Here is a 10,207-nt window from a genome sequence, read left to right as displayed (position 1 = left end):
CGGTGCAGGACACCAGGGGTAAACCGAGGCGCCACGGTGCAGGACACCCGGGGAAGGGCCGAGGCCCCACGGTGCAGGGACACCAGGGGAAGGGCCGAGGCCCCATGGTGCAGGGACACCAGGGGAAGGGCCGAGGCCCCACAGTGCAGGGACACCAGGGGTAGGGCCAAGGCCCCACGGTGCAGGACATCGGGGGAAGGGCTGAGGCCCCACGGTGCAGGGACACCGGGGGAAGGTCGGTGTCCCACGGCGCAGGGACACCCGGGGAAGGGCCGTGGCCCCTCGGTGCAGGACACCAGGGGAAGGCCCGAGGCCCCACGGGGCAGGGACACCAGGGGAAGAGCCGAGGCCCCACGGTGCAGGGACACCGGGGGAAGGGCCGGAGTCCCACGGCGCAGGGACACCAGGGGAAGGGCCGAGGTCCCACGGTGCAGGGACACCAGGGGAAGGGCCGAGGACCCACGGTGCAGGGACACCAGGGGTAGGGCCGAGGCCCCACGGTGCAGGACATCGGGGGAAGGGCCGAGGCCCCACGGTGCAGGGGCATCGGGGGAAGGGCCGAGGCTACACGGTGCGGGGACACCGGGGGAAGGGCCGAGGCCCCACGGTGCAGGGACACCAGGCGAAGGGCCGAGGCCCCACGGTGCAGGGACACCAAGGGAAGGGCCGAGTCCCCACGGTGCAGGACACCAGGGGAAGGGCCGAGGCCCCTCGGTGCAGGACACCAGGGGAAGGGCCGAGGCCCCACGGTGCAGGGACACCAGGGGAAGGGCCGAGGCCTCACGGTGCAGGGACACCGGGGGTAGGGACGAGGCCCCACGGTGCAGGGACACCAGGGGAAGGGCCGAGGCCCCACGGTGCAGGACATCGGGGTAAGGGCCGAGGCCCCACGGTGCAGGGGCATCGGGGGAAGGGCCGAGGCTCCACGGTGCAGGGACACCGGGGGAACGGCCGAGGCCCCACGGTGCAGGGACTCCAGGGGAAGGGCCGAGGCCCCACGTTGCAGGGACACCAGGGGAAGGGCCGAGGCCCCACGTTGCAGGGACACCCGGGGAAGGGCTGAGGCCCCACGGTGCAGGACACCAGGGGAAAACCGAGGCCCCACGGTGCAGGACACCAGGGGAAGGGCCGAGGCCCCACGGTGCAGGACACCAGGGGAAGGGCCGAAGCCCCACGGTGCAGGACACCAGGGGAAAACCGAGGTGATGTGCCTCAATTATTCCGAGACTCGAAGTTAGCAGAACAAAAGTAAGGCTTTTATTAACTCAGAACATAACACGTAAAATAGAGAGATGTCTACCTTCAGGAGGCTGATGCCGGACTGAAGTTAGATTACAAAGGAGCCAGGTATGGGCGGAGCCCTGCACACAACCAGTTCCAGCACATTCCAATGCATAATACATGAGGACTGGGGGAAGGGAAAAGACACAGAAAGCAGGCAGTTAGAAGACACAGAAAACAGGCAGTGATGAATGGAATATATTTCATCACATTCACCCCTTCTATAGATTTAGTCTGTTCGGGGGTTTGATAGTCCTCTGCGACCGACGTGGCTGTTGTGGTGCCGCGGGTGTCGGCTGGGTGTCCCCGGTAGCCTCCTGGGTCTCTGCCGGGGGTGCCGCCGGGGTTGTTGAAGGGATAGTTGGTGGGGGTGCCGTTGGTCGATGTTCTTCCGGGGGTGATGAAAGAATAGTGGGTGGGTAAGGGTTGCTGTGATCGTCGTCGCTGCTATTGCCGTGGTTGTTGTTGATGCCGGCTGGGGCGACGTCTTTTATGGACACGGTGTCCTCCCTTCCGTCGGCGTGCCGGACATATGCGTATTGGGGGTTGGCGTGGAGTAGGTGTACTGGCTCCACGAGAGGGTCCGTCTTGTGGCCCCTCACATGCCTTCGCACGAGTACCGGACCTGGGGTGGAGAGCCATGACGGCATGGATACGCCCGAGGTGGATTTCCGGGGAAAGACAAACATTCGTTCATGAGGCGTGGTATTAGTGGCCGTACACAATAGCGACCGTATCGAATGGAGCACATCCGAGAGGACTTCCTGCCAGCGGGAGATAGGGAGGCCCTTGGTCCTTAGAGCTAGAGTGACTGCTTTCCACACTGTCCCGTTCTCTCGCTCCACCTGGCCGTTACCCCGGGGGTTGTAGCTGGTGGTACGGCTCGTGGCGATCCCCTTGGACAGCATGTACTGGCGTAGCTCTTCACTCATGAAGGACGCCCCCCTATCCGTGTGGATATAGCTCGGCATACCGAACAGGCAGAACAGGCTGTTGAGGCATTTAATGACCGTGGCGCTGGTCATGTCTGGGCAGGGGAAGGCGAATGGGAAACGGGAGTATTCGTCCACAATGTTCAGGAAGTAAACATTGCGGTCGACGGACGGGAGGGGGCCCTTGAAATCTAAGCTGAGCCGCTCGAAGGGCCGTGTAGCTTTGATTAAGTGGGCTCTATCTGGGCGGTAGAACCGAGGCTTGCACTCAGCGCAAGTGCGGCAGTTCCTGGTCAGAGACCGAACTTCCTCAATCGAGTAGGGTAAGTTACGGGACTTTATGAAGTGGAACAGCCGCGTGACCCCTGGGTGGCAGAGGTCGTTGTGGAGGGTCTGTAGCCGATCCTCGGTGGCGCTGGCACACATCCCTCGTGAGAGGGCGTCAGGGGATTCGTTAAGGGCCCCTGGCCGGTAAATGATGTCGTACTCGAAAGTGGAGAGCTCGATCCGCCACCTAAGAATCTTATCATTTTTAATCTTCCCCCTCTGTTTATTGTTGAACATAAACGCTACCGATCGCTGGTCGGTAAGTAGGGTGAAGCGTTTGCCGGCTAGGTAGTGGCGCCAGTGGCGCACTGCCTCCACGATGGCTTGGGCCTCCTTTTCCACGGAGGAGTGTCTGATCTCGGGGCCTTGGAGGGTCCTCGAGAAGAAAGCTACGGGCCGCCCCGCCTGGTTGAGGGTGGCCGCCAAGGCGAAGTCGGACGCATCACTTTCCACTTGAAATGGAGTGTTCTCGTCCACTGCCTGTAGCGTGGCCCGCTCAATATCCTGCTTAATGCTTTTGAAGGCGGCGTGGGCCTCAGCAGAGAGCGGAAAAGAGGATGCTTTCAAGAGGGGGCGGGCTTTGTCGGAGTAGTTGGGGACCCATTGGGAATAGTAAGAAAATAACCCCAGGCACCTTTTCAGGGCTTTGGGAGTGTTGGGCAGGGGCAGCTCCCGTAGGGGGCGCAATCGGTCGGGGTCTGGTCCGATTTCCCCATTCTCCACCACGCTGCCCAGTATGCAGAGGCGCGTGGTGTTGAAAACGCACTTGTCCTCGTTATAGGTGAGGTTGAGTTTTTGTGCGGTTTTCAGGAACCTCTCGAGGTTCGAGTCGTGATCCTGCTGGTTGTGACCGCAGATGGTGACGTTGTCGAGGTAGGGGAAGGTTGCCTGCAAGTGGTGGTCATCGACCATGCGATCCATCTCCCTCTGAAAGACCGAGACCCCGTTCGTCACCCCAAAGGGGACTCTGAGGAATTGGTAGAGGCGTCCGTTCGCCTCGAAGGCGGTGTACGGGCGGTCCTCTGGTCTGATAGGGAGCTGGTGGTACGCTGACTTGAGGTCGATGGTGGAGAACACCCGGTATTGGGCGATTTGGTTCACCATTTCTGATATGCGGGGTAGCGGGTAGGCGTCTAGTAGGGTGTACCTGTTGATCGTTTGACTATAGTCGATCACCATCCGTTTCTTCTCGCTACCCCTTACCACTACCACTTGGGCGCGCCACGGGCTGTTGCTGTGTTCAATAATGCGCTCTTTCAGGAGCCTGTCTACCTCGGTCGCGATAAACCGCCTGTCCTCCCAGCTGTACCTCCTGCTTTTGGTCGCTATTGGCCGGCAGTTAGGGGTAAGGTTCGCGAATAGCGAAGGCGGCTTTACCTTCAGGGTAGCCAGACCGCACACTGTGAGGGGCGGCTGGGACCCACCGTACTTGAGCGTGATGCTTTGGTGGTTGCACTGGAAATCCAAACCCAAGATCACGCTCGCACATAGATTCTTCATGATTAATACTTTAAAATTATCATACACAGTTCCGTTAACGCACAATTGTACCGTGCAGTAACCCAGAATGGTCGATGTCTGGGTTTTATCGGCCATAGAGATGGTACCCTGAGCAGGGACCACCTTTAGGGAGAGTTGTTGTGCCAGTTCAGGGTGGATAAAACTCTCCGTGCTTCCACTGTCAATTAAGCATTTAACCCGGCACCCGTTTACCTCGATGTCCACCATTGATTTGGATAGCGGATGCGGCCTGGTCTGGTCCACTGTGACCGATGCCACTGTAGGGCCCTGATCGAGACAAGATGGCGTCCACGCTGTCTGCTCATAAGATGGCGGACCCCACGAGGTCGGGCAAGATGGCGTCCAAGATGGCCGCTCCCACGGCGCACACGCGGCGGTGGCGGGTTTTCCGGCGGTTGGTTTTCCGGCGGGGTTCCCTCTGCACACCTTCCCGAAGTGCCCCTTCTTACCGCACTTAAAGCAGGTGGTGCCTTTCGCCGGGCACAGGTTTCTGGTGTGCTTTGGCTGCCCGCAGAAGTAGCAGTTGGGTCCTTGACGCGTCGCGGCTGTCGTAGGGCTTCTGGGGGGAGAGCTGGGCCCCGCCGGTGTCGGGCTGCCGGGCGGGGAAGATGCCTTCCAAGATGGCGGCGCCCTCGGCGCACACGTGGCGGCGTGGGCGGCGCGGGCTGAAGAGTAGGCGTCCGAGTTTCTCTGGGCCATCTCCAGGGACCGCGTGGTGTCCGCAGCCTGTTTCAGGTCCAACCCCGTTTTTTCCAGCAGTCTTTGCCGGATGTGAGTGGAGCTGAGGCCTGTGATAAAGGCATCGCGAACAAGCTCGTCGGTGTACACTGCGGCTTTTACATCTCGGCACTTACAGTCCTTGCCAAGCTTTTTCAGGATGCTTAGGAACTCCTCCACCGATTCCCCAGGTCGCTGTGCGCGAGTAGCGAGTAGATGCCTAGCATACACCTCATTCGTAGGCTGCTGGTAATGCGCCTTTAAGGTGTTGCAGGCGGCCAGGTACGTATCGGCGTCTTGGATGAGGGGGTAAACCCGGTGGCTTACCCAATTCCGTAGCATTCCGAGTCTCATCTTCGCAGTGTCCGTAGCGTCTTTGACGGCTGCGGAATTGTCCAGGAAGAATTCCATACAGTCAAACCAGTGTCCGAAGCGTGCTGATGCGTCCGGAGCATGTTGATCCAAATCCAAACGTTCGGGTTTCAGGAGTTGATCCATAGTGTTGAAAATTGAGTTAATAAAATTGATGTGCCTCAATTATTCCGAGACTCGAAGTTAGCAGAACAAAAGTAAGGCTTTTATTAACTCAGAACATAACACATAAAATAAAGAGATGTCTACCTTCAGGAGGCTGATGCCGGACTGAAGTTAGATTACAAAGGAGCCAGGTATGGGCGGAGCCCTGCACACAACCAGTTCCAGCACATTCCAATGCATAATACATGAGGACTGGGGGAAGGGAAAAGACACAGAAAGCAGGCAGTGATGAATGGAATATATTTCATCACACGAGGCCCCACGGTGCAGGACACCAGGGGAAGGGCCGAAGCCCCACGGTGCAGGACACCAGGGGAAGGGCCGAAGCCCCAAGGTGTAGGGACACCAGGGGAAGGGCCGAGGCCCCACGGTGCAGGGACACCGGGGGAAGGGCCGGGGTCCCACGGCGCAGGGACACCCGGGGAAGGGCCAAGGCCCCACGGTGCAGGGACACCAGGGGAAGGGCCGAGGCCCCACGGTGCAGGGACACCAGGGGAAGGGCCGAGGCCCCAAGGTGCGAGGACACCAGGGGAAGGGCCGAGGCCCCACGGTGCAGGGACACCAGGGGAAGGGACGAGGCCCCACGGTGCAGGGACACCGGGGGAAGGGCCGAGGCCCCAAGGTGTAGGGACACCAGGGGAAGGGCCGAGGCCATACGGTGCGGGGACACCGGGGCAAGGCCCGAGGCCCCACGGTGCAGGGACACCGTGGAAGGGCCGGGGTCCCACGGCGCAGGGACACCCGGGGAAGGGCCAAGGCCCCACGGTGCAGGGACACCAGGGGAAGGGCCGAGGCCCCACGGTGCAGGGACACCAGGGGAAGGGCCGAGGCCCCACGGTGCAGGACACCAGGGGAAAACCGAGGCACCACGGTGCAGGACACCCGGGGAAGGGCCGAGGCCCCACGGTGCAGGGACACCAGGGGAAGGGCCGAGGCCCCATGGTACAGGGACACCAGGGGTAGGGCCGAGGCCCCACGGTGCAGGGACACCAGGGGTAGGGCCGAGGCCCCACGGTGCAGGACATCGGGGGAAGGGCCGAGGCCCCACGGTGCAGGGACACCGGGGGAAGGGCCGGGGTCCCACGGCGCAGGGACACCCGGGGAAGGGCCGTGGCCCCTCGGTGCAGGACACCAGGGGAAGGCCCGAGGCCCCACGGGGCAGGGACACCAGGGGAAGAGCCGAGGCCCCACGGTGCAGGGACACCGGGGGAAGGGCCGGGGTCCCACGGCGCAGGGACACCAGGGGAAGGGCCGAGGTCCCACGGTGCAGGGACACCAGGGGAAGGGCCGAGGCCCCACGGTGCAGGGACACCAGGGGTAGGGCCGAGGCCCCACGGTGCAGGACATCGGGGGAAGGGCCGAGGCCCCACGGTGCAGGGGCATCGGGGGAAGGGCCGAGGCTACACGGTGCGGGGACACCGGGGGAAGGGCCGAGGCCCTGCGGTGCAGGGACACCAGGCGAAGGGCCGAGGCCCCACGGTGCAGGGACACCAAGGGAAGGGCCGAGTCCCCACGGTGCAGGACACCAGGGGAAGGGCCGAGGCCCCACGGTGCAGGACACCAGGGGAAGGGCCGAGGCCCCACGGTGCAGGACACCAGGGGAAAACCGAGGCCCCACGGTGCAGGACACCAGGGGAAGGGCCGAAGCCCCAAGGTGTAGGGACACCAGGGGAAGGGCCGAGGCCCCATGGTGCAGGGACACCAGGGGTAGGGACGAGGCCCCACGGTGCAGGGACACCAGGGGTAGGGCCGAGGCCCCACGGTGCAGGACATCGGGGGAAGGGCCGAGGCCCCACGGTGCAGGGACACCGGGGGAAGGGCCGGGGTCCCACGGCGCAGGGACACCCGGGGAAGGGCCGTGGCCCCTCGGTGCAGGACACCAGGGGAAGGCCCGAGGCCCCACGGGGCAGGGACACCAGGGGAAGAGCCGAGGCCCCACGGTGCAGGGACACCAGGGGAAGGCCCGAGGCCCCACGGGGCAGGGACACCAGGGGAAGAGCCGAGGCCCCACGGTGCAGGGACACCGGGGGAAGGGCCGGAGTCCCACGGCGCAGGGACACCAGGGGAAGGGCCGAGGTCCCACGGTGCAGGGACACCAGGGGAAGGGCCGAGGACCCACGGTGCAGGGACACCAGGGGTAGGGCCGAGGCCCCACGGTGCAGGACATCGGGGGAAGGGCCGAGGCCCCACGGTGCAGGGGCATCGGGGGAAGGGCCGAGGCTACACGGTGCGGGTCACCGGGGGAAGGGCCGAGGCCCCACGGTGCAGGGACACCAGGCGAAGGGCCGAGGCCCCACGGTGCAGGGACACCAAGGGAAGGGCCGAGTCCCCACGGTGCAGGACACCAGGGGAAGGGCCGAGGCCCCTCGGTGCAGGACACCAGGGGAAGGGCCGAGGCCCCTCGGTGCAGGACACCAGGGGAAAACCGAGGCCCCACGGTGCAGGACACCAGGGGAAGGGCCGAGGCCCCTCGGTGCAGGACACCAGGGGAAGGGCCGAGGCCCCACGGTGCAGGGACACCAGGGGAAGGGCCGAGGCCTCACGGTGCAGGGACACCGGGGGTAGGGACGAGGCCCCACGGTGCAGGGACACCAGGGGTAGGGCCGACGCCCCACGGTGCAGGACATCGGGGGAAGGGCCGAGGCCCCACGGTGCAGGGGCATCGGGGGAAGGGCCGAGGCTTCACGGTGCAGGGACACCGGGGGAACGGCCGAGGCCCCACGGTGCAGGGACACCAGGGGAAGGGCCGAGGCCCCACGGTGCAGGGACACCAGGGGAAGGGCCGAGGCCCCACGGTGCAGGACACCAGGGGAAAACCGAGGCCCCACGGTGCAGGACACCAGGGGAAGGGCCGAAGCCCCAAGGTGTAGGGACACCAGGGGAAGGGCCGAGGCCCCACGGTGCAGGGACACCAGGGGAAGGGCCGAGGCCCCACGGTGCAGGGACACCGGGGGAAGGGCCGGGGTCCCACGGCGCAGGGACACCCGGGGAAGGGCCAAGGCCCCACGGTGCAGGGACACCAGGGGAAGGGCCGAGGCCCCAATGTGCAGGGACACCAGGGGAAGGGCCGAGGCCCCAAGGTGTAGGGACACCAGGGGAAGGGCCGAGGCCATACGGTGCGGGGACACCGGGGCAAGGGCCGAGGCCCCACGGTGCAGGGACACCGTGGAAGGGCCGGGGTCCCACGGCGCAGGGACACACGGGGAAGGGCCAAGGCCCCACGGTGCAGGGACACCAGGGGAAGGGCCGAGGCCCCACGGTGCAGGGACACCAGGGGAAGGGCCGAGGCCCCACGGTGCAGGACACCAGGGGAAAACCGAGGCGCCACGGTGCAGGACACCCGGGGAAGGGCCGAGGCCCCACGGTGCAGGGACACCAGGGGAAGGGCCGAGGCCCCACGGTGCAGGGACACCAGGGGAAGGGCCGAGGCCCCACGGTGCAGGGACACCAGGGGAAGGGCCGAGGCCCCACGGTGCAGGGACACCAGGGGTAGGGCCGAGGCCCCACGGTGCAGGGACACCAGGGGTAGGGCCGAGGCCCCACGGTGCAGGGACACCGGGGGAAGGGCCGGGGTCCCACGGCGCAGGGACACCCGGGGAAGGGCCGTGGCCCCTCGGTGCAGGACACCAGGGGAAGGCCCGAGGCCCCACGGGGCAGGGACACCAGGGGAAGGGCCGAGGCCCCACGGTGCAGGGACACCGGGGGAAGGGCCGGAGTCCCACGGCGCAGGGACAGCAGGGGAAGGGCCGAGGTCCCACGATGCAGGGACACCAGGGGAAGGGCCGAGGACCCACGGTGCAGGGACACCAGGGGTAGGGCCGAGGCCCCACGGTGCAGGACATCGGGGGAAGGGCCGAGGCCCCACGGTGCAGGGACATCGGGGGAAGGGCCGAGGCTACACGGTGCGGGGACACCGGGGGAAGGGCCGAGGCCCCACGGTGCAGGGACACCAGGCGAAGGGCCGAGGCCCTACGGTGCAGGGACACCAAGGGAAGGGCCGAGTCCCCACGGTGCAGGACACCAGGGGAAAACCGAGGCCCCACGGTGCAGGACACCAGGGGAAGGGCCGAGGCCCCTCGGTGCAGGACACCAGGGGAAGGGCCGAGGCCCCACGGTGCAGGGACACCAGGGGAAGGGCGGAGGCCCCACGGTGCAGGGTCACCAGGGGAAGGGCCGAAGCCCCAAGGTGTAGGGACACCAGGGGAAGGGCCGAGGCCCCATGGTGCAGGGACACCGGGGGAAGGGCCGGGGTCCCACGGCGCAGGGACACCCGGGGAAGGGCCAAGGCCCCACGGTGCAGGGACACCTGGGGAAGGGCCGAGGCCCCACGGTGCAGGACACCAGGGGAAAACCGAGGCGCCACGGTGCAGGACACCCGGGGAAGGGCCGAGGCCCCACGGTGCAGGGACACCAGGGGAAGGGCTGAGGCCCCACGGTGCAGGGACACCAGGGGAAGGGCCGAGGCCCCACGGTGCAGGGACACCAGGGGAAGGGCCGAGGCCCCATGGTGCAGGGACACCAGGGGTAGGGCCGAGGCCCCACGGTGCAGGGACACCAGGGGTAGGGCCGAGGCCCCACGGTGCAGGGACACCGGGGGAAGGGCCGGGGTCCCACGGCGCAGGGACACCCGGGGAAGGGCCGTGGCCCCTCGGTGCAGGACACCAGGGGAAGGCCCGAGGCCCCACGGGGCAGGGACACCAGGGGAAGGGCCGAGGCCCCACGGTGCAGGGACACCGGGGGAAGGGCCGGAGTCCCACGGCGCAGGGACAGCAGGGGAAGGGCCGAGGTCCCACGATGCAGGGACACCAGGGGAAGGGCCGAGGACCCACGGTGCAGGGACACCAGGGGTAGGGCCGAGGCCCCACGGTGCAGGACATCGGGGGAAGGGCCGA

This window comes from Somniosus microcephalus, unplaced genomic scaffold (genome assembly GCF_052327205.1).
Source record: "Somniosus microcephalus isolate GS21.2 unplaced genomic scaffold, FLI_Smic_1.0 unresolved_chr7, whole genome shotgun sequence".
Lineage (NCBI taxonomy): Eukaryota > Metazoa > Chordata > Chondrichthyes > Squaliformes > Somniosidae > Somniosus > Somniosus microcephalus.
The sequence above is the reverse complement of the archived record's forward strand: the minus strand, read 5'-3'. Positions refer to the sequence as shown.